The sequence below is a fragment of the Pan paniscus genome, chromosome 11 (assembly GCF_029289425.2).
Source record: "Pan paniscus chromosome 11, NHGRI_mPanPan1-v2.0_pri, whole genome shotgun sequence".
NCBI classification, from domain to species: Eukaryota; Metazoa; Chordata; class Mammalia; order Primates; family Hominidae; genus Pan; species Pan paniscus.
In genome coordinates, this window is record NC_073260.2 from 112,892,809 (window position 1) to 112,918,282 (window position 25,474).

At 34.2% G+C, this 25,474-nt stretch overlaps 1 protein-coding gene and 1 long non-coding RNA gene across 3 annotated transcripts in view; one reads left to right on the forward strand and one right to left on the reverse strand.

Annotated features, from left to right (window-relative positions):
- The window catches only part of TYRP1 (tyrosinase related protein 1), a 1,170,479-nt gene that overhangs the window by 1,067,634 nt on the left and 77,371 nt on the right, over positions 1 to 25,474 (reverse strand). The window lies entirely within an intron of this gene.
- LOC117974425 (uncharacterized) lies at positions 21,171 to 24,580 on the forward strand. Its single transcript, XR_004664457.3, has 3 exons — positions 21,171 to 21,351; positions 22,465 to 22,583; positions 24,187 to 24,580. It is a non-coding gene; the product is annotated as an uncharacterized LOC117974425 (long non-coding RNA).

Below are 25,474 nucleotides of genomic sequence, written 5' to 3' on the forward strand. Positions count from 1 at the left end.
TATTCTCAATAAGATGACAATAATTATCAAGTACCCTGAAAATTCATAGAAAGATAATTAGCAATTGTTCTATTGCACATCATCCTGGATTTATATCTCTGATGATTAGTGAAGTTAATATGGGACATCCTGACTAAACAAGATATCACAGACCTCTTACCTTTTTCCTCCAGCCTGCTAAGCAAAACTATAAACTTGGTAAGGACACAAGAGATAATGAAACTGAAAGATATGATCCTTTGCAGGCAGAGGTGGTGGGATTATCTGACAAAGATTAAAATGTTAAGGGCAGCCACAGAGAAAGGTCGGGTTACTCATAAAGGGAAGCCCATCAGACTAACAGCTGATCTCTCGGCAGAAACTCTACAAGCCAGAAGACAGTGGGGGCCAATATTCAACACTCATAAAGAAAAGAATTTTGAACCCAGAATTTCATATTCAGGCAAACTAAGCTTCATAAGTGAAAGAGAAATAAAATACTTTACAAACAAGCAAATGCTGAGAGATTTTGTCACTACCAAGCATGCCCTAAAAGAGCTCCTGCAGGAAGCATTAAACATGGAAAGGAACAACCGGTACCAGCCACTACAAAAACCTGCCAAGTTGTAAAGACCATTGAGGCTAGGAAGAAACTGAATCAACTAACGAGCAAAATAACCAGCTAACATCATAATGACAAGATCAAATTCACACATAACAATATTAACCTTAAATGTAAATGGGCTAAACGTTCCAATTAAAAGACACAGACTGGCAAATTGGATAAAGAGTCAAGACCCATCAGTGGGCTGTATTCAGGAAATCCATCTCACGTGCAGAGACACACATAGACTCAAAATAGAGGGATGGAGGAAGACCTATCAAGCAAATGGAAAACAAAAAAAGGCAGGGGTTGCAATCCTAGTCTCTGATAACACAGACTTTAAACCAAAAAATATCAACAGAGACAAAGAAGGCCATTACATAATAGGAAACGGATCAATGCAACAAGAAGAGCTAACTATCCTAAATATATATGCACCCACTACAGGAGCACCCAGATTCATAAAGAAAGTCCTTAGAGACCTACAAAGAGACTTAGACTCCCACACAATAATAATGGGAGACTTTAACACCCCACTGTCAACATTAGACAGATCAATGAGACAGAAAAGTTAACAAGGATACCCAGGAACTGAACTCAGCTCTGCACCAAGTGGACCTAACAGACATCTACAGAACTCTCCACCCCAAATCAACAGAATATACAATCTTTTCAGCACCACACCACACCTATTCCAAAACTGACCATATAGTTGGAAGTAAAGCACTCCGCAGCAAATGTAAAAGAACAGAAATTATAACAAACTGTCTCTCAGACCACAGTGCAATCAAACTAGAACTCAGGATTCAGAAACTCACTCAAAAGTGCTCAACTATATGGAAACTGAACAACCTGCTCCTGAATGACTACTGGGTACATAATGAAATGAAGGCAGAAATAAAGAAGTTCTTTGAAACCAAGGAGAACAAAGACACAATATACCAGAATCTCTGGGACACATTCAAAGCAGTGTGTAGAGGGAAATTTATAGCACTAAATGCCCACAAGAGAAAGCAGGAAAGATCCAAAATTGACACCCTAACATCACAATTGAAAGAACCAGAGAAGTAAGAGCAAACACATTCAAAAGCTTGCAGAAGGCAAGAAATAACTAAGATCAGAGCAGAACTGAAGGAAATAGAGACACAAAAACCCTTCAAAAAATCCATGAATACAGGAGCTGCTTTTTCGAAAAGATCAACAAAATTGATAGACCACTAGAAAGACTAATAAAAAAGAAAAGAGAGAAGAATCAAATAGATGCAATAAAAAATGATAAAGGGGATATCACCACCGATCCCAAAGAAATACAAACTACCATCAGAGAATACTATAAACACCTCTATGCAAATAAACTAGAAAATCTAGAAGAAATGGATAAACTCCTCGACACATACACCCTCCCAAGACGAAACCAGGAAGAAGTTGAATCCCTGAATAGACCAATAACAGGCTCGGAAATTCAGGCAATACTTAGTAGCTTACCAATCAAAAAAAGTCCAGGACCAGATGGATTCACAGCCGAATTCTACCAGAGGTACAAGGAGGAGCTGGTACCATTCCTTCTGAAACTATTCCAATCAATAGAAAAAGAGGGAACCCACCCTAACTCATTTTATGAGGCCAGCATCATCCTGATACCAAAAGCCTGGTGGAGACACAACAAAAAAACAGAATTGTAGACCAATATACCTGATGAACATCAATGCAAAAATCCTTAATAAAATACTGGCAAACCGAATCAACCAGCACATCAAAAAGCTTATCCACCATGATCAAGTGGGCTTCATCCCTGGGATGCAAGGCTGGTTCAACATATACAAATCAGTAAACGTAATTCAGCACATAAAGAGAACCAACGACAAAAACCACATGATTATCTCAATAGATGCAGAAAAGGCCTTTCACAAAATTCAACAGTCCTTCATGCTAAAAACTCTCATGAAATTAGGTACTGATGGGACGTATCTCAAAATAGTAAGAGCTATCTATGACAAACCTACAGCCAATATCATACTGAATGGGCAAAAACTGGAAGCATTCCCTTTGAAAACTGGCACAAGACAGGGATGCCCTCTCTCACCACTCCTATTCAACATAGTGTTGGAAGTTCTGGCCAGGGTAATCAGGCAAGAGAAGGAAATAAAGGGTATTCAATTAGGAAAAGAGGAAGTCAAATTGTCCCTGTTTGCAGATGACGTGATTGTATATCTAGAAAACCCCATTGTCTCAGCCCAAAATCTCCTTAAGCTGATAGGCAACTTCAGCAAAGTCTCAGGATACAAAATCAATGTGCAAAAATCACAGCATTCTTATACACCAATAACAAACACAGAGCCAAATCATGAGTGAACTCCCATTCACAATTGCTACAAAGAGAATAAAATACCTAGGAATCCAACTTACAAGGGATGTGAAGGACCTCTTCAAGGAGAACTACAAACCACTGCTCAATGAAATAAAAGAGGATACAAACAAATGGAAGAACATTCCATGCTCATGGGTAAGAAGAATCAATATCGTGAAAATGGCCATACTGCCCAAGGTAATTTACAGATTCAATGCCATCCCCATCAAGCTACCAATGACTTTCTTCAAAGAACTGGAAAAAACTACTTTAAAGTTCATATGGAACCAAAAAAGAGCTTGCATTGCCAAGTCAATCCTAAGCCAAAAGAACAAAGCTGGAGGCATCACACTACCTGACTTCAAACCACTACAAGCCTACAGTAACCAAAACAGCATAGTACTGGTACCAAAACAGAGATACGGACCAATGGAACAGAACAGAGCTCTCATAAATAATGCCACGTATCTATAACCATCTGATCTTTGACAAACCTGACAAAAACAAGAAATGAGGAAAGGATTCCCTATTTAATAAATGGTGCTGGGGAAACTGGCTAGCCATATTTAGAAAGCTGAAACTGGATCCCTTCCTTACATCTTATACAAAAATTAATTCAAGATGGAGTAAAGACTTAAATGTTAGACCTGAAACCATAAAAACCCTAGAAGAAAACCTAGGCAATACCATTCAGGACATAGGCATGGGCAAACACTTCATGTCTAAAACACCAAAAGCAATGGCAACAAAAGCCAACATTGACAAATGGGAGCTAATTAAACTAACGAGCTTCTGCACAGCAAAAGAAACTACCATCAGAGTGAACAGGCAACCTAAAGAATGGGAGAAAATTTTTGCAATCTACTCATCTGACAAAGGGCTAATACCCAGAATCTACAATAAACTCAAACAAATTTACAAGAAAAAAACAAATAACCCCATCAAAAAGTGGGCAAAGCAGATGAACAGACACTTCTCAAAAGAAGACATTTATGCAGCCAAAAGACACATGAAAAAATGCTCATCATCACTGGCCATCAGAGAAATGCAAATCAAAACCACAATGAGATACCATCTCACACCAATTAGAATGGCGATCATTAAAAGTCAGGAAACAACAGGTGCTGGAGAGGATGTGGAGAAATAGGAACACTTTTACACTGTTGGTTGGACTGTAAACTAGTTCAAACATTGTGGAAGTCAGTGTGGCAATTCCTCAGGGATCTAGAACTAGAAATACCATTTGACCCAGCCATCCCATTACTGGGTACATACCCAAAGGATTATAAATTATGCTGCTATAAAGACACATGCACATGTATGTTTACTGTGGCACACTATTCACAATAGCAAAGACTTGGAACCAACCCAAATGTCCAACAATGATAGACTGGATTAAGAAAATGTGGCACATATACACCATGGAATACTATGCAGCCATAAAAAAGGATGAGTTCATGTCCTTTGTAGGGACATGGATGAAGCTGGAAACCATCATTCTCAGCAAACTATGGGAAGGTCAAAAAACCAAACACCGCATGTTCTCACTCATAGGTGGGAATTGAACAATGAGAACACATGGACACAGGAAGGGGAACATCACACACCAGGGAGTGTTGTGGGGTGGGGGCAGAGGGGAGGGATAGCATTAGGAGATATACCTAATGTTAAATGACAAGTTAATCAGTGCAGCACACCAACATGGCACCTGTATACATATGTTACAAACCTGCACGTTGTGCCCATGTACCCTAAAACTTAAAGTATAATTAAAAAAAAAAATCAGCTCTCATTAAAAATGCTTCAACAATCAGATACGTATTATCTTCAAAAAAATGTATAAAGAAAATCTTAGCAAAATAAGAAACACACAAATGAAAGTTACAGAATTACAAAATACAATGACAACATTAAAAATACTCATAGGATGGGCTAAAGTGCAAACAGAAGATAGAATCAGTGAACTTAAAGAAAGAACAGTAGAATACATTCAGTCTGAAATATAGAGAAAATAGACCGAAAGATAAAATGATCAAAGCCTCAGAGACCTGTGGAACAATGCAAAACATCCAGCATTTATACTATCAGAGTCCTAGAAGGAGAGGAAAAGTGTGTTTTTGAAAGAGTATTTGAATACATGATGGCTGGAAACTTCCCAAAATTAGGAAAAGACACAAACCTACAGATACAAGTGACTATTTCTTGAACCCAAATATGATAATCAGAAAGAAATCCAAAGAAATTCACTCCAGTATGCATCATAAACAACTTTTGAAAATAAACGCTTTTAAAATATTGAAAGCAGCCAGAGAGAAATGATGTCTTAATTATAATGGGTATATCAATTTGAATAACAATAGATTTATTCTTGTTATTAAAACAGTCCATGATGCTATGGAAGCCAGAAGGAAATATAGCTAGAAAACAAATGTTAGTAATGAAATCTACAGCTTGTAAAGCTATCCTTCAGAAATGAAGGGGAATAACATTTTGTCAGCTTAAGAAAAGACAATCTGGATTCCTGCCACATGGATTTTGACAATAAGTTTATAATTTATAACTCAAATAAATAAATAATATCATAGTTGATTATGTTTTTAAATATCTGCAAACTTTTCCTTTCTTTTCATATTATTTTAAGAATGGAAAGTTAAATTTTTTCTTTATTTAATTCATTTTTATTTATTTTTGATAGGCTCAATTTATATTTATGTATCTTTATACTTTGCTTTATTTTGTGTAACTGTAAATACATAGTTATGTACATAAAATTATTTAAGAATAAATCAACATATAAAATAAAGAGGGAATTTCTTATAATAGATGTTGATTTACATACAAATTAATAATGCTTTTTAGAGAAACAATCAGTTCAAGTAAATTGTAAATACATGCCTTGCATTTATAATGTTCATTAGAACTTATAGATATTTTCTTAATTACTGATGAATCCTCAAAACACCTCTATGTGAAAGGCCCAACATCACCAGAGGAAGCACGTGGCTTCATAGTAAGAGTTAGAGCTCTACTTTAGCCATGTAAGCCTGTTTTAAATACTGGTTCTAATTTCTACTAGCCTAAGTAATTCTGGACAATGAATTTAACTTCTGTTTTGTAATTTCCTCACTTGCAAATGAGAAATAAATATTTATTCTTATTGTCAATAAGAATATAACATGAGATAATTCATATAAACTTGTGCTTAACCTTGTGCCTAGCATATTTCAGATATTTAAAATGGTTTCAAGAAGAATAAACAAAAGAGGAGCCCTGGTTAAGGAAGCTTAGCTAATTTGCCCAATCATCAGAATAGAGAATGATAAAAGTGGTACCAAGGTAAAGTTACCAGAGTTTCCTTTATTATTATTTAGATCATTTTTCCATGCTGAGAAAAATGGGAATTGTTGATTTTCAAACAAATAACAATTTCATGAAAGCCTCTTTAAAAGCAGGTACAGAGCAACTAAGCCCATTTATAGCATTCTGTAATCACAGTAACCTTGCAGAGTTCCTGAGAGAGACAGGAGAGGCTTAGCAAATACTGGATAAATTCATGAGTGAATAAATAAATTCAGTACTTTTTTGATGAGTATATGCAGTACTACTTCTTCTCTTTTCAGAATCTTATAGCAAAAACAAATAATTGTGTATTATGAATTACTTGAAATTATGTATGCTAAAATGCAACACCTAAATTCATAATAAAATTAAAGTACAATTCCCTAACATAGTCCACTTTTATATCACATTTAATCATAAGTGCCAATAAATTCACTGCCTTTTATGCTCTTTGAAATAACTTATTAATTTCTGTACAATATCTTTTCTTCTTCCAAAAAGATTCAGAGTTTATGCAACAATATATATTTTTTTCCTTCAAACTGAACTCATGAAGTGCAGCATTTAAATTTGTAGTACATGCATCATTTTTCATGTTCACTTTAGGATTACATTTCTCCACATGGTACCTTAAGAAATATTGCCAATTCTGCTTCAAGGGTATAGGGTAGATACTGGGAGATTAGAATTCTGAGCGAGTGGTTGAAAAATAGGTAAACATGTAAAGATTTCCAGCTGGTGTTATATTAGGGCGCTTCTGCAACATAAAAAGACTAAGTCATGGCCAATGTGTAAAAATCATAAAACACTTACTTCCTGGATGGTGTGAGGAGTTAATCCTAGAAGGTTGAAAAGATTCAGATACAAGAGAGATGTAGCATAGTGTATTGGCTGAAGAAAATCAAAGACAATTAAGCATAAGAGTATAATTTTAGACAATATATAGAAGACCAGAGAGAATCACAAACTCTGTTTCTCCATTTGTATCAATAATACTGAGCCCAGTGAGTAGAACATGGAACAGTTTAGTAAAAGTTCAGGAACATGTCATGAATTAACCCTTCCTATTGTTTTAGATTTTTCTCCTTCAGTTATTTTTTTTTGACTAGTTTGGAATGATAATTTAGTTCCCTGATGCAGACTCAGCATATGTGTAAGGGATACAAAATCTCCCCATCCCCTTCTCTTGCAAGACGAGCAAAATAGCAATGCAAAATATCTGACAGAATAATCATTAAGTGACCTCCTCTCTTCTAGAGCCATGCAGGAAGCAGAACAGGCCTCATCCAACCCAATCTATTCTTACGATGTGTTCTTCCCTTTTCTGTTATTGTTTTGTGCCATGTTTCTAACGACAGTGGAAAGGACACAGAAATTTGTCAGTTATATAAGCATTTTATTTAAAAATGATTATTTTAATGTTTGGAATACAATTAATTTTTCTTGGCAAAGTGACATAGGTATTTTTAATCACTTTTATCTTTATAATGGTATTATATTTTTCCTATATTTATTATCACAAACAATAAAAATTTGGCAAAAATAAAGCACCGGAATATTTGTGAGAATTCACTGGAGTTGGGGTGACTAATTAATCCAAGATAGGATAAAAATTTAATAAGACATATAGAGTTGGACTTTTCAAGATACATAAAAAAGACTAGGAAGCAGGAAGAATACCCTTATAAAACCAGCATTATGTTAATAAAGATGGTTCAAGACAGAACAACTTTGGAGTGATTACGGAGTAAGCTGAATTTAAGCTAGTCATTGAAGGACGAGCAAAATAAGATGATGCTGGATCTCAGAATCTAAATTCTCTCAGACCTTTTTTTTTTTTCTTTTTTTACTCACTATATAGCTCAGGCTGGAGGTGCAATGTCTGTTCACAAGCATGACCATAGTGGACTACAGCCTCAAACTCCTGGCCTCAAGTGATCCTCCTGTCTTAGCCTACCAAGTTGCTGGAACTACAGGTGCATCACCGTACCCAGCATTTGAAAGCTTTTTAAGTCAATACAATGGTATAATTGATTGCAAAGGAAAAATAAAAAGAATCCATAAGATAAACATGTATATAGGTGGATATGGATATACTAATAGACAAAGATGTAGTGATAGATGTTTTATTCTCATTTAGGTAGTACAGACCAACAACATATAAGTAGTTATCTCCACAGACATATGGAGGAGAAAGTATCAAGAAAAGTTTACTCAGAAAAGATAAAGATTCCATCATAAATTTGAGTTCCTCTATAGTCTTCAATCTACAAAACTTAAGATACAAATAGCTTGCGTGTAACTTAAAAGTTTTGTTGAAAACACACTCAAACATTGAACAAAATGCCTCCCTTAAATTACAAGATCACTCTTTCTCTTGGGTATGAAAAGATGTTTCAGGGAGAAAAACAAAAGTTTTTTTTTCTTTTTTTCTGGAAAAACTAACTTATAAAATAAAGAATTAAGAAGATGAAACCAAGTTTTTTTTCTGATAGGATTTTCAGGGGCATTAGAAGAATATGCATTGTAAATACTCCCAAATGGGACAGTGTGTGTTTGATAACCTGCGTCATTTTAGTTTAGTTTATTTTCTTTCACTCAGTCACTCCTAGGAAATTATATTCATTGGAATTCAGTTTGGGTAATAGTTTTCTACTCTACTATGAAAAGAATATATTAGGTATAATTGAAATAGACATTCCTGGCCCTACAATTACAGTGTGCTGAGGAAAGGATCAATGACTTTTTCTTAAAACTACCAAACTATGCAAGGTGCTCACATAAACATGACAGTTCTACTGGTTAGTAAAACCATGTCTCATATTGAGACAAGATATAAGGAGCATGACAATAGAAAAACTCAGTGTTTTAGCAGTGACATTAGCTAGGTACAGCACGCCTGAGTTGTGATGTTGCAGTGACTTTGAAAGCCGCGTATAACAGGAGATAATATCTGTTTCCTTAAGACAAATATTTGTTAATAAAAACCTCATGATTCAAATAAAATGGAAGCACGACCTAATGTTTAAGATAGCCATGTATGGTTTACAAAAACACTAAGGTAAATTTTCATACTGGGCTGCTACTACTGATCACAGTGTGTACTATAGTCCTGATAAGTTCAGACAAAAGGAGAAAAATAACAGTTTAGGAATAGTTTTAGAGAGAACTAATATAGAATAGCCATTTGCTCTGAACATATAGATTGTTTTACATATGGTATAAATGCAACAATTAAAAACTTAAATATAAAGGAAAAAAATTATGCCAGTGGTTTCAGGAAAGAGACATAAATCTACAAGCTGATAATATGAAAATACGCCAAACACTAGGGATATAAACAATACAAAGAAATTTCAGGCCAGTATTTTATCATCCCATGCCCAAATTGGGAAGCTGAAGCTTAGAGGCCTAACCAGCTGAGTCTAAAAGTCTTCATAGTAGTGAATGCAGATTAGGAAAAAGTTTACTATTGGCACAGAGATAGAACAGAAATAATTATCTCTGCTTAATATTTTGAGAAGAAAAAAGTTTTACTGTGTGGGTATAGACTAGAGTTAAATTTGTCAGCACTTGTGTTATGTGGGGTCTTCCAAAAACATCCTTGAACTAATAGAATTCTACAGACAATTAGAAAAAAGAAAATGCAGAAGTCCTCACTCTTTAGTAAAACTTGCAGGGGAAATAAGAGTTCTTTCCTCACTACTACCCACACATGGACGCACACACACTATTTCTACTGATCTGACAATAAAATCCACCAATTATGCTACAAAATAATCATCACTGGAAAAGAATAAAATATAATTAATAAGAAAATAAGCAATACAAAAATGTAAATAGAATAATTTGAAAAAAGATTATAAAAATTATATTTAAAATAAAATAAATAGAAGTTAAAATGAAGGAACAAAAATATACAAAAGTAATCTATGTGCTGGATTGCAAAGTTGGCCAGAATTTATCCCCTGCCAGTACGTGTGTCTATAACTATAAATCTCATCAAGAAATGGAGCCTATCTCCCTACTTCATTGGATTGTATCACTCTATTGATTCATTTTGGCCTACAGAATGTGGCGGAAGTGATGTGCCAGTCCTGCCCAAGACCTCAAGAGGTTTTGTATGTTCCTGTTCTTGATCTTGAGACCACGATACTGACATGTGGAAAGTTGTGGACTAGTTGGCTAGATAATGAGAAACCACATGGGGCAGAGATAAACCATTCAACATATTAGCCAGGCAGCCATATCATCATTTGATTTTGTATGCCCAGAAGAGAGCAGAAAAACTCTTATCTGAGTCCTATCCAAATTTGCAACTGATAGAATTGTGAGATATATACATGGATATTGTTTTAAGTCATTAATTTTGGGGTAGTTTGTTTTACTCTCTATATATTTGTTGTTTTAATGTATATATAATTTACTGTATATATATGTATACAGTAAAACATACATATATATGTTACTATATATATATAGTAAACAAACAACCCCAAAATTAATGGCTTAAAACAATATCCGTGTGTGTGTGTATATATATATTTTGTTTATATATATATATATGCATCATTGAAATGCAAAAAAAGGTAGAAGTTACTAAAAAAAAGATTATAAATCTAACCTTGGAAAGAAGATACACATAGGTCAGGGAATGAAGATACTGTCGGCTTTAGAGGCTGAGGCCCAGCCAGTTCAAAGAATAGACCTTAATCAATAAGCTAATACTTTTGTTTTAAAAACAGTCAAGGTCCAGATTCTTTGTTCCAGAGCAGGCTTTTTCAGAACTGAAAAGAAATCCACCAGTATATGTGGCTTACAAAACTAACTGAACGAGTGCAAAGATAAAGCAGGGTATAAGGGATCAGCTCTCTAGAGGTGAGGCCAAGAAACACAGATGGTTTCAAGGCTGATGCACGTGGCTGCCGATGGTTGGTCAGATGTCATACGCAGAGACTGGCACCCTCTGAACAAGTGTCCCTGAGGGCCATGTACAAGAAAAGTGCTAAAGTATACAAGTTACACTTCTGAATTTGTCCTCCTTCAAATAAAAGTATTTTGAAGAAAAGTAATCTGATAAGGGTGAAGAACTTTGCGGAGTCTACTTTTATAAATTGGGTTATAGGTTAAGTAAAAGATGCCAGGGTAAGCTAAAGTTTTCTGTCACACATTGGAAATGATAGCATGTCAAAAAGATAGTTGGTTATTTACAGGAGAAAAACAAATTGAATAACAGAATATATTTGTAAATCTAAAACTATGGAGACCAGAAATAACGGCCATTACCATTTAAAAGTTCTGAAAGATAATAAATGTCAATTCTTCATTCTATATCCAGTGAAAATATCCTTTAAAAAGTGAAGGAGAAATAAAACATTCTCAAGCAAATGAAAATTAAGATAATTTGTCATGGGCATATTTGCCCTCATAAAATGCCTAAATTTTTCCCAATTAGGAAAAAAAATTAGAGGAAGGCAAGGACAGAGAAAAAAATAACAATAAATAGATAAAATTAAGGAAAATATAAAATAAAATAGACTATCCTCACCCATAAGATTTTTAAATAATATTTGATGATTAGAAGAAAAAAATACAACAGAATTTGATGTGTTTATGGAAATCACATGGAAAATATGGAGAGGAAAAAAGGACCTAAATGGAAGTCAAATGTTGTGTATACTTTGATTAAAATTGTAAAATATGTATGCCAGTACTGTGATAAGTTGTTATGTACATGTTTTAATACTAATAGCAACCACAGAAAAACCCATACAAAGTGGTATTCACATAACTACTGTAAAGAAGTCAATATAGAATCATAAAAATAAACTCGCAAGTAATCTACAGAAAGACAAGAACAGAGAAATAGAAGAATAAGAAACAAAAACAAACAGAAAACAAACAGTACAATGGTAGACTTAAATACCAACATTAAATATATATAAATATATTTCAAATGTAAATGATCTAAATACTCCAATTTGAAGACAGAGATTTTCAGACTAAAATAAGACTCAAATTTATTCAAATAACATTTCATGTCCTTAGAAAAACAGAAATTGTAAAATCTCCCTATTTCTGTATAAATACTTTTTAAGAAATATGAACTTATTTTAAAATTTACATGAAGTTTTCCATGAAAATTAAGTCAAACATAACAATGAAAAGAAGTGAGCTTTGTCCTACCAAATAAAAAGATACTCCAATTCACAGTAACAAAATAGTGTGATATTGTCCAAGTTCATACAATGAATTTGATCAATGACAAAGAGAGATCAGAGACAGATTCCTTTATGTATGATAACTTAAAATACTGGATCTAATGAACGATGTTTGTGACACTTGACAGTGTCAGAGAAGCCATATAAATTTGAGATGTGGATAATATTTAGTAAAAAACAGAAGTCTTATAAATCAAGAAAAAAAAGTAAAAGGAAAATCAGAAATCCCTATTTAAAAACATAGAAATAGCATTTAACTGACAATTTACAATAGAGGAAAGAAGTTATTATAACTAATTGTTCAATCTTACTGCCAATTAGACAAAAGCAAAACAAAAAAATTATCTCAATGTGATAACAATTGAAATGTTAGATTATTGGGAGAAATTTCAGGAATGTGAGAATTCGAATGCACTGTTGGTGAGAGTGTAGACTGGTACAGGTGTTGCGAAGAGCAATCTGACACTGCTTGATCAAACTAAGGACACAAAGAATATGACTCAATGATATTGCTACTCTGTTGCAGGCATCACTTGTTACACAAACTATTCTTCTCTATATTTCTTTTTATTTTCTTGATCCCATACAGACTTGTACATTGTTGGTTTGACAGTAAACACTTTAAATTAGTATGTCATAGTGAATCTTGTAATAATGCTCTTGCAGTCTAGTTCCTTATTGAGCTATTGTATACCACTTTAAGTCATTCAATGAGATTATAAAAGTATCTTATTTTCAAAGACAGCTCCTTAACAAATCATCTGTAATTGAGGATTATTTCTGTAGAAAACCAACCTTACTATATTACACTAATTTTTACCTGTCACAATTCTGGAAAGATAATCTTCTAATTTTGTCCCACATAATATTCACTGTTACTCGTTCTCTATACATTGATTATAATCTTTGAGCATTTTGAAAATAGCAAAGTACTACCCAAACATATAGTAAAACTTTAAATCCCTTCCTAAATGTACAATAAAGTTGTGTTTCTGTCCAAGAATAAAACTTCAAGTGAACTACTTAAAATGCCTTTTCCTTTTACATGGAGAGAAGCAAATAGCCTCATTTGAGCTCATTTGCTGAAAGTGTTCTTAAGACACTCCATTTACATTTTTGCTCTATCTAGGTTAAGTACTCAATGACTGTTTTTCATTTGTCAATATTTTACATGTCCAAGAATATATTTTAAAAGTAGAATATTTATTTAAATTTTTTGGGAAAGTAAACAGCTGTCCTTTAATCTGAGAAATTTGACTATTTAAAAAATAATATTCACATAATTTTATACAGGAAGACTGATGGAAGGGAATTGAATTTTCCTTCTGATTGGTGGCAATGGAGAGACTACCATCTTTGCACTATGTCTAAGATGAAAATTCGCTGATCTTCTCTAACATTCTAGTAGGCAACCTTCCTCCTAATTTTATCAAGTGTCAGACATGACAACAGCAAACAATTACAGAGGTATGATTTCTATCATATGGAGTTATTTTTATTGCTTTATTAAATTAGCTTCATCTAAATATGCAATCAATTCTAATTTTTATTTAAAGCTACACTCATTTAAACCTGTCTTATATACCTGTACCTGGGTATGTGAGTCTGTCAAAATTGAGTGTTTTGCTCTTACAGGACAACCATATTAAAAATGACAACAGAAACATTTTAGCTGACTAGAGAGATATTTATTCTTAGTATATAGACCAGTCATTTGACTTGTGAAATTGGTTTCAAAAGGCTTGCAGCAAAATGGTTTTGACAAGATGTCACACTGTGAAATGTGGGTGACAAAATGGATCTAGTGAATAGTCAAAAAAAAGATGACGTAAATTAATTTCCAAATAACAACTTGATTCTGCTGATAGAGGGAAAAGAACATTGATTGTAACAGAACCGTCGAGGATAGTTCTGAAGCTTTATGAATACAGAAATAACTAGTGGAAGAAAATTTAAATTTCAGTTTTCCTAGACAGAGTAGTTGAACTAATGAGGAGGAAAGCTTCAGAAAAAGACAGGCAGAAACGTTCATTCAGATTATGACCAGAGTTTGAGTTCTCTTATGAACCTTTCAATCTCCTGAGAGGTGAAAAACAAGGTGAAACCCCTTGAGACTGTCAGCCTGGCTTCCCTCAGGTGTGATTTCAGGAGTGTTCAACTTTGTAACTATTCATTACATTGTACATGTATGAAGTGAGATTTTTTAAAAATACATGCTACATTTCACATTTTAAAAATTCACTTATCTTCAGCTTGCCCTCAGGTGCCAGTCCAACAGTGAGGCTTCCATCAAGTTTTTCTGCATTTTACATAACTCCAGAATTTTAAACACTATAGAAATTAAAAATTTCATCTCACCATTGGTTTCAAAAGAAACAGAAACAAGGACTGTGTTAATTAAGTGCTTTCTTTGCATGCCTAATCTTAATATCTTCTTGAAGGCCTGATTTTTATTGACTAATATTTCCCTGGTTTTAGAAGTAACATTAAGCATGAAATACGCTTATTGCCTTGAGATTATTTCATAGAAGAGGAAGGGAATATTAAGGAAAGCTTTTTGGAATACCCTGCTCAAAATAGCTTCTGTTTACAGAATTCTTTTTGGAAATGTTTCAAAAACATAGGATCAATTGACACCCTATATTTTTCACTTCTGTAGAGGCAGCCCATATTATAGTGTAAAAATTACTTTTTAAAAAAGGAAGCACTTACTAGGTGCAAATCACTGGTCTAGATGCCTTAGGGAAGATGAGTAAAAAAGCGATCTCCTAATTTGGAAATGTAGGTTAGCACAGGGGCTAAGACCACAGATATTAAAATCAAGCAGACACTGGTTTACAATCCTTACCCAAGATATCCAAATAAGTCATGATGGGAAAATTATCTGCCTCCTCTTATAACAGCCTAATAATAAGGATATCCTCATAAGGGTCAAATGGCCTTCTAAGACTTGACCAAGAGGGCCTTGAAGTTTCTCTCAGTTTGACTAAACTTGACAAGCTTCTTCCTAACTCTAGATCCCTGACTTTTCTTTTCTTAGATAATTTACTTAAGAAAAACTTGTAATTGTACTTTTTTTCTATTCCTTTGAAATATCAATTTTTAAAAAAGTTCTCTTGCCAGTTTTCCAATCCAGGACTGTTTTTCTCAAGGACCTGGGAGCCATCCCTTTGAAATACAAACATCAAAGAAGATGGCATTCCTATCTCCCAGGTTGGAGACCGACTTAGATGGACTTCTTGCTCCAAGTTGTAAAATTACGTCCTCTTATGATGAGAGAAGAAAGTTTAACTTCCTTCTGGGTAAAACTAATTGGCAAACACAGATGGCCTAATTCTCCCTCTCATCCTAGTGCTTAAAAATTCTCCCAAGGTTTGTTTCAATGAAGTTTAGGTTCAGACTGCATTCCAGTCTCTATTCTGATGGGACACAAACAACAATACCTCAGAAAAAAAGCCTCAGAAGCAGCCTCAGAAGTAAAAGCTTTTTGCTGACCTTTCCTGCCCTCCTATCACTCAGTCCTATTTTCTCCCAAGGCTGGTCATAGAAACTAGAATCCCTCTTCCTACAGTGGGTCATAGAAACCAGAAGCCCCTTTTCCCAATGCCAGCCATAAAATCTAAAAATATTACTCTAATTTTTTCTCCACCTTTCTGTGTAAAAGCTGGCCATAAAGAAATTATCTGACTTATCTTGTTTGACTGTAGGCCGTAAGATCCCCATTTCAATTGCTCCAAACCCAAAAGGAGAAGAATGCATGCTCAGAAAGGCATAGAAGAATCTAGACAGGCAGGCATTGCTGAATTTTCCCACTCAGTCTATTAACATTAGATCATACCCAGTTTGTCCTATCATATTTCTACACAGCTGTCTATACTTTGTTAACCTAGGCACAAAAATGGACAATTTCCTGTATATCTTTGAGTCTTCATTCTGAAGGCTCCTATGTATACACGTTAAATAAATTTGTATGCCTTTTCTTCTATTAATCAATCTGCTCATGTCAGTGATTTTCAGTGAATTTCCAGGGAGCCGAGGGATGTGGTCTCCACATTCCCCTATTGCAATAGCCCTAAATAATATCTTACTTGCCTGTTCAACTTTGTCAGATGTAGTTTTTGATTTGATAATGTTTTAGATGTAAAATCTTATTTAGTGCTCAAAGCAATTCTGTCAGATGTGTCCTACATATGGTTTATTATTCCTTTTTTTTTTTTTTTTTTCTTTTGAGACAAAGTCTCACTCTGTTGTCCAGGCTGGAGTGCAGTGGCACAATCTCAACTCACTGCAACCTCCACCTCCCGGGTTCAAGGGTTCAAGCGATTCTCCTGCCTCAGCCTTCTGCATAGCTTGGACTGCAGGTGTGCACCACCATGCTCAGCTAATTTTTGTATTTTTAATAGAGACAGGTTTTCACCATGTTCGTCAGGTTGATCTGGAACTTCTGATCTCAGGTGATACACCCTCCTCGGCCTCGAAAGCTGGGATTACAGGCGCGAGCCACTGCTCCCAACCTATTCCTAATATTTTTATTAATTTAAAAGTTGTCACAAAACTTGTTATTAGAACTCAGATTCTAATCCAGACAGTGAAACTCTAGAGTATATGCCTCCGATTATATTACCAGAAAGGGGTTCTGATCTAGACCCCAAGAGCAGGTTCTTGTATCTCACAAAAGAAAGAATTTGAGGTGAATCCACAGAGTAAAGTGAAAGCAAGTTTATTAAGAAAGTAAAAAAATAAAGAACGGCTACTCCATAGGCAGAGTAGACCAAAGGGCTGCTGGTTGGCTATTTTTATGGTTATTTCTTGATTACTTGCTAAACAACGGGTGGATTATTACACACTAACAAGGGGCACTTCCTATAACTGAGGGTTCCTCCCCCTTTTAGACCATATAGGGTAACTTCTCCACATGCTATGGCATTTGTAAACTGTCATGGCACTGGTAGGAGTGTCTTTTTGCATGCTAATGCAATATAATTAGCATATAATCAGTAGTGATGATGGCCAGAAGGCATTTTCCTAACCATCTTCGTTTTGGTGGGATTTGTCCGGCTTTTTTAACCACAAACTGTTTCATCAGCAAGATCTTTGTGACCCGTATTTTATGCCAACCTCCTATCTCATCCCCTAAGAAGGCCTAACCACCTGGGAATGCAGCCCGGTAGGTCTCAGCCTCACTTTTACAAGCCCCTATTCAAGATGGAATAGCTGTGGTTCTAATGCCTCTGATAAATACATCATACTGCCATTCTAACTTCATTTTCTTTATCTGAAAAATAGGTATAATAATGTGTTTATAACCAGGGTTTTGTAAGAAGTAAATGAAACACTGTCAAGTACTGGTCAACAGAATGACCTCTTTAGCTATCATTATCACTATTTTTAAATTAATATTAAATAATTAATAATACTAAAATATATTGCTAATATATTTTAATAATGGTAAATTATAAAACCTGTTTCTAAACAATGTATTCAAGAGGTTCATTTCTAGAAAGAATTACTCAATACTTACCCCAAACTAAGTCAAGGCCAGGAGTTACATGATTTTTTTTAATGCCAGTAAATTTTAAAGAGTATTAAAAAATTACACTTCATTTTCAGTAAGAACGGATCCTCCACATCATCCCACTCTTTTTATAACAATGAGCATTGAATAATCAACTAGTAAGCTTCAAGGCTGAGAATAATTTCCTATTGTCTCATGCATTCCTTAAGAAAAAAAAAATATCTTTTAGAGAGTCTAAATACAGACACACTCTGTAGGCAACAACACAGATTCATCTCTGAAGAAATTGTTTACCCACTGTAACAAATAAATCTTTTTCATAGACAAAACATGTGCTGCATGAATTGTCAAGCCATGCCTATAAACAATAATCTGCTCTATAAGAGAGCAGCACATTGACTCTCTCCTCAAACTGCTCTATATCTTTCTGTTTGAGTAATTCATCACCAAAATCGTTTTTGTGTGTACACATGTGTATGTGAGTGTGTGTGTATGTGTGTTGGGTGGGGTAGGAAAAGCAGGCTATAGTAACCGGAAGAAATAAATAACATTTTTCTTGCTAAGTGGGATGATACACTCCAGAAAATCAAAGGACTGATTATTAAAAAGTACAAGATAAGCAATTTTGATAACAAGAAGCTGTTTAAATGTTTAATGCTTTTCATTGCCATGAATGGTAGCTCAGCCTCTACTTGGAGCAGTCTGGGGGCACGGTGCCCCAGATTTGCTGCCTTTGTCCTAAATTTGCAGAGCTCTTTTGTGCTGGGGACAGTAAGCTGACAGGGATACACACACACACACACACACACACACACACACACACACACAATTTCTATCCAAAAAAGGCCAAGATACACACACACACACACACACACACAATTTCTATCCAAAAAAGGCCAAGCATGTTATCCATGGTCATGAGGAAGTGGTTCACCATTGTGAAATAAAAATGTAGCTGGTGATTTCACAAACTAGCACCCTGAGAGAATAAAGTCCCAGACTAAACTGAGGTCTGTGTTCTGCCTTTGCAAAACGTCACTATTTTTGCTAGAGATGTGCATCCTAAATTTAACAATGCCTTCTCTTGTGGAGTTTTGAAACTGAGTGATTCTTTTCTATAATAGTTTTAAAGGATTAATTTTTTCACCTAATACAGAAGTTGTTTCTGACAATGTTGAATTTTACTTGGGTCCTGGCAAACAGTAATATTAAGTACTGCTCCCCCCAACCCCCAAACTTTTGTGTTCTAGAAGTAGCTTAGTGCAGGGAACCTTTCCCTTTTCTCCATATGACTTACCTAAGATTCACAAATGGCCTCCTAGTTTACTTATGACAAAGCCAGACACAGGCCATTCAAATTTCCCGTTCTTTGCTTCATAAAGATTAGCTGAACTGCTTGTCCCCACTTACCAAAGAGAAAAAAGCCTTGTGTATTAACTTGTTCTCACACTGCTATAAAGAACTGTTTAAGACTGAGTATTTTGTAATGAAAAAGAAGTTTAATCAACTCACAGTTCTGCATGGCTGGGGAGGCCTCAGTAAACTTACAATCATGGCAGACTGGGAGGTAAATAAACCTTACATGGCAGCAGGTGAGAGCACGTGTGAGAGTGCAGGAAATACTACCATTTATAAAATCATCAGATCTCACACAAACTCACTCACTAATAAGAGAACAGCTTGGGGGGAACTATCCACATGATCCAATCACCTCCCACTGGGTCCTTCCCTCAACACATGGGGATTATGGGAATTATAATTCAAGATGAGATTTGGGTGGGGACACAAAGCCTAACCATATCAGCTTGTTAAAGGATTGACTAAGTTAGACTTCTTCCCTCCCTTGAACTCTTGAATTTTGACCCACCCTCAGCCTGAGACAGCATACCCCTCCTGGGTCTCTCCTGAGAATCTGCTGACCTGAAGGAAAGACATTCCTGATCAACTATCCAATCATGTCACTGTCTCTTCTCACCCTCCCACACTCCATTCCTTCTACCTTTGTTTACCCCTTCCTATATAATAAAAGCCCCTTTTTGCCTAACCTATAAGGTGTTCGTAGATCTATTATAACAGTCTCTTTCTATCCGTTAAATTTTCCCTTTCTCCTTATGACAATAATTCTTTCTAATAAAGTCTCTCTTCACCTAAGAGCAGATTTGTTATTTGACACTTTGCATACGTAATTATTTTATTGAAATTTAAAATCATAGAATGCCAGAGCTTAAAGGAACCTTCAAACTAATGTAGTCTAGGTTCTTCATATTTTAATATGCATAAGAATTACTAAGGAAAATGTCAGAATTGAATTCCAGATCAGCCTGACCCCTGCAATGGAACATGCTGCAACAGAACTAGGACATAGATAATACAAATGTTTTAGATTAGTTATTAAGTGGACACAGACTGGGAGATACCGGATCTAAAATACCTACCTTTTGCAGATGAGAAATGGAGATTACGTCATCTAACCTAAGAATATGGAGCTGATCAGTGAGCCAGACTTGAAACATGACACTTTGATTTTCAAGCCATTATGTGTCCCATTACCCAATACTGTTTCTGTAATGTAAAAGTCATAGCACCATTATTTTTCTGATGGAAGCGTAATAAAACGTCTATATGACAGGCATTTTCTTGAAGTGTATGAAACAATAGAGAGCCCTCTGGAAATGATGGTACATCGGCATTAATTATTCAGTGCTAATTAGCATCACACATTGACTACTGTAGTGGATTATCCTCAAACTGATTATTGAAAATATTATTAAGCTTTGATTTACATTCCTGGAAAACATTAAGATATTAGCTGTCTTATCTCTACTGAGAAAAATATATTATTAACTTTGCACTAATAATTACTGCTTTATTCAACTAGTTTTAAAACAATCTAATATTTGAAATAATAGAGAAAGCAAAGCTGCTTTAAAATTTTAAAAAATCCACTTTAAAATAAAAACAAGGTTCTGTCCTTTCTTTATCAAGGAACGTAAGTGGGAACATAAGTCGTAAATCCCTAGGGTCCAATTAAATGCATATAATAACATTAAAAGACAGAGGGCACTCCAGTAGCATAAAATAATGAATAAAGTTTCTATTTTAAGACACTGGATTTTTTTAAGTGAAAAATCTTTCTCCTTTTTTTTTGTATTTGCTTGATTTTACTTCTTTCTTTCCCATTTATCTTTGCTACTTTTTAAAAGATCAGATGTAATATACTGGTGCTCTCAGCTTTCCAAACAAGATATAGTAATTTGTAAAGAAATGGTTTCGCAAATTGGCACTGGACATTCATTTTGCAGTTGCTGTAGCTGTTCACAAAGGACAAAGGAGTGACACAAGAACAGTGAGTGAACAAATAGATAGCATTTCAGGGAATAAATGTTTTATCTGGGAATCAAATCTCATTGTTCCTATTCTAATGCTTACGTATAAATAAAACAGGGATAAAATTGTACATATTGGAAATCTCCTGCCTAAGAGCATTTTGCAACATGTGTGTGAATAACAAGCGACCTCTAAGAGCTGACCATAGGAAGGTCCAGGTCTTTACTAGAAGTCAGCCTACTTGGTAATTTACCGAGCATATGAAAGAACTTTTATGAAATTATATATGGCTGAAATTTAAGCCTATTACAGTATCACATTCCTGTAAATTCTGAGTATGTTGCTTCTCTTTCATGTATTACTCTTGAGTGTGCATTTTCCCTTTATGTTATTTTTGAAATAATGTCCCATGTTTTCAACTTATTCTTGTATACTTGTGGACAAATATGTATCTATAGTAAAATAGTAATCAAATGTCAAGTTTAAATTAGTTATTTGCTGTCTAATTTTGGAAGTTATCTATCAAGCATGTTTCTTGGCAGGGTTATCAGCATAAAAACACGTAGGAAAAAAATTGAATAGTATTGAGGGAAAACTATTGCTTCTAAGCCTTTAATCTACCATTCAGATGCACATAGCATGAAGCTAAAGAAAGACCAGGAAAGAAGCAAGTTGGGAAAATGAGAAACATTTTCAGAAACAATTTCAAATACATGTATGGGGAGAATTTCTAGGCAGTTCACTAATTCTTGAAACAAGAGAATACACTCATTCTAAGATTATACTATGTATAACCATAGTCATTTAAGAGATGGACTGTAATATTTAGGGACTGTTACATACATATTACAGTATTAATAGTGATCTCATTTTCATATTATGTTCTTTATATGTAATTTAAGGCTATTGCTGATATTTTCATATTAATGACACTTCACTGTAGATATAATTTTGCAACACCATTTAAATGCTCGATAAGGTGGGGTTATAATCAATCAGCTTATTCAGGGGAGAGTTTCAAAGCTCTCATGATACCCCATATTCTTGCTTTTCCTTTTTTGAAAAGAAATCTTGGAAAAAAACTCGAAGGTCATGGATTGTATTTTTAAAAAAATCAAGGTTTTATTTCCAGCTCTGCCATGTAATGCTTGTAAGAACCTGGACACATCCTTTTCTCACTTGGAGCTACAGTTCCTTCATCTACAAGATCAGAATTCATCATTCTATGGAGAATTGAGCATGATAGCCTATGTGAGTGCTCAGAGATATGTGTTGAGTTTTTTGCCAGGAAAAGCCTGTTGTCTGCTATTCAGTGCTATTGTAGGTAATGGTTCCCTTTAACTATCTCCAAAATTGTGGCAACTTACTCCATGAAAATAAATTTGACACTACCTTTTTAAAATCTACAACCAAAATTGTGATTTATGTTCCTATACGTGAAATATGTTTCCCCTATTTTGTACTGTTTGGGCATCTCTTGTCAACCACTTTCCTTCTACTGAGATTTTTAAATAATCAATTCAGGGAAATAGCAGGGCTGAAATTTCAGCAGATGGTTCAGCTCTAAAATTTCATTTGAGTCTCAGATTTTTAGATTCCTTGGCAGAATAAAAAGTATAGCTGCTTTCTCCAAATTTAGACAGAATAATCTGAATAAAGAGGGATATGACTGGAGTAATTATAAGAGGGAATTATTAAAATACTTTATGTATTAATATTTGATAATCAGAATTTGCAAGAAAAATCAATAATCTAATGAAATGTAAAACATTAGAAAACCTATAAATTGCTTGACTTACTAAAAAGGCAGATGCTAATGTATAAAGCTTTTCCTGAATTGTCATATGATAGTCTGTAACCAATACCTAGGTAGGAGGATAAATATATATATATATATATATATATATATATATATATATATGCTTCTGTGTGTGTGTGTGTGTGTGTGTGTGTGTATTTCCATGGGAAAATCAGTTTTGTATGGCTTCAAATACCTACAGAGTATTAACATACTTCACTATCATTACTTCAACCACTCTATCCTCAAGTTCCAGTGAGGAAAAAACTGTGCCAAATAAGAGGAAAGCTATGTGATTGAGATGGTGTCAGACAGAGAGCAGTCCAAGAGATCATGTAAGCTGTTAGCCATGAGGGTACCTTCCAGAAAGATTAGAAACCATCAGCTATAAGGTTGCTTCTTTCCCCTAGCAATATGGCTATATTAATATCATAATTGTTTAGATGATACATTGAAAATAAAATGTACCATATATCTGTTATTTACAAGAGTTATATATATATATATGATATTTATAAGAGGTCAAAGCGTTTTGTATGAGAATTCTAGGCTCTATAAACATATCAAGAATAGTTTATTATTTGAAAAAAGACGTTTGCAAAGAGTTTAACGGAATGAGTGATCAGAATGTCTGTGTTTATGAGTAACATATCAGTGCCTTCCTTGTAGTGGTTTAATTATTTTATTTTGAATCCAACCTTAGGGAATATCTGGGTTGAGATTTAGAAAATTATGAATTTCTTGGCCACTTAAATTATTTTTTCTGTATATTTTCTTTCTTCTCTTTTCTTTTTTTTTTTTTTTCTCTCCCAGCAATTATTCTTTTGTAATTTATTTCTAACAAAATTGCACTGTGGTAAGAGAACATAGTCTGTACAATATAGATCTTTTTTTTTTTTTTTTTGAGTGAAAGAAGGTATAGATTTATTGCGTTCTCAAATGGGGCATGTTGCATGTTTACAATGAGTTCTAAGATGCATGATTTCTTAGGCTTTTGTTAGATCATGTCTGGACTATTGCAATTCCCCAAAATATTGTTTTATTTTTCTTTTACAGCATACTGAGATCTGTGAAAAAAGTGGACTTCATATAAATAACTGAGGCTGAGTTGTTTTTATGAGTTTTTTTATGAGTTTGCACTCATAAAAATTAATTAAGCAATATCATCTGTGAGGTAATCTCATGTTTTAGTATACATATGTACGGACCTTTTCATTATACAGTTACAATGTAATTTTGTCATTCCTAGAAATGAGAGAGTTGTACACTAATCTTTATTAATAAAAATCATGCTTATTCAATGGAGAATAACTTGATTATCTGTCTTTTAGTAATTTCATGTGGTTGATTTATCCGCATTACTCTGAGTATACATTGTATATCTGTGTGCATGTGTATGCAAATGCCCAATAGAGTGGCATATAGTGAGTGGTGCATAGTGACATTTGTTTAGTAATTTTATATTATAATAAACAAGAAGGGCAATAAACATTATTTCTTTCACAATCTCTTAGAGCTTGTTAGTTAATTCTGTACTTCTGGAGACTCAATGTTGTCGGCATGGGAGGTATGTATTAATAGAATAACAATTGGCAAATACAAATGAGAAAAAATCATAAAATTTTTGGCTAGTTGGCTTTGAAATATATATTTCCTTGAATACCCAAGATATGTTCCTGTATTAATCCCGTATATAGGTGACTCAATTTTATTTACATGAAGTCTAATATCCTTCCTAGCTAATCATCTTTTCCACCTCCACCATATATTCAGAAAACCATGATACAAAACAAAAATATACTTTTGTTTGTTTGTTTCCTATGAAAAGAAAAATCTGAGATAATGGATGTCAAATTCCCACAGTGAAGAAATTATCACATAACTGTAGATCTCAGGAAAAGAATTTCCCCTTCCCCCATATATACTACACACACTGTGTCCAAAATGAAAGACAGAACCAATAACTAGATATTGTTATTGTCAGGGAAAACAGGTTGATGGCCTACAGGTCAGAATTTTAAAATGTGTCATGATGTGGGTCTTATTAAATATTGGGCTAATGTCTGTCATAAGATTAAAATGTTTAAAAACTCTTTTTCTTTGGAAAGACCCGCAATGTTTATGAGTTTCAAAAAAAATAAAAATCTGTGTTTTTTAAACAACAAAGAAACGTAACACTTCTTATTGACATAGCTGAAAAATCTGAAATGATTTTTTTAAACCAGATTAAAACAATAATTGAAAAATTTTAGTTAATGGTCAGGGTAACTATCTGTTGAAATAATTTGATAATATTAATTAAAATGAGGTTATGCAGAAATTATAAGATAAAACATGTATTTAT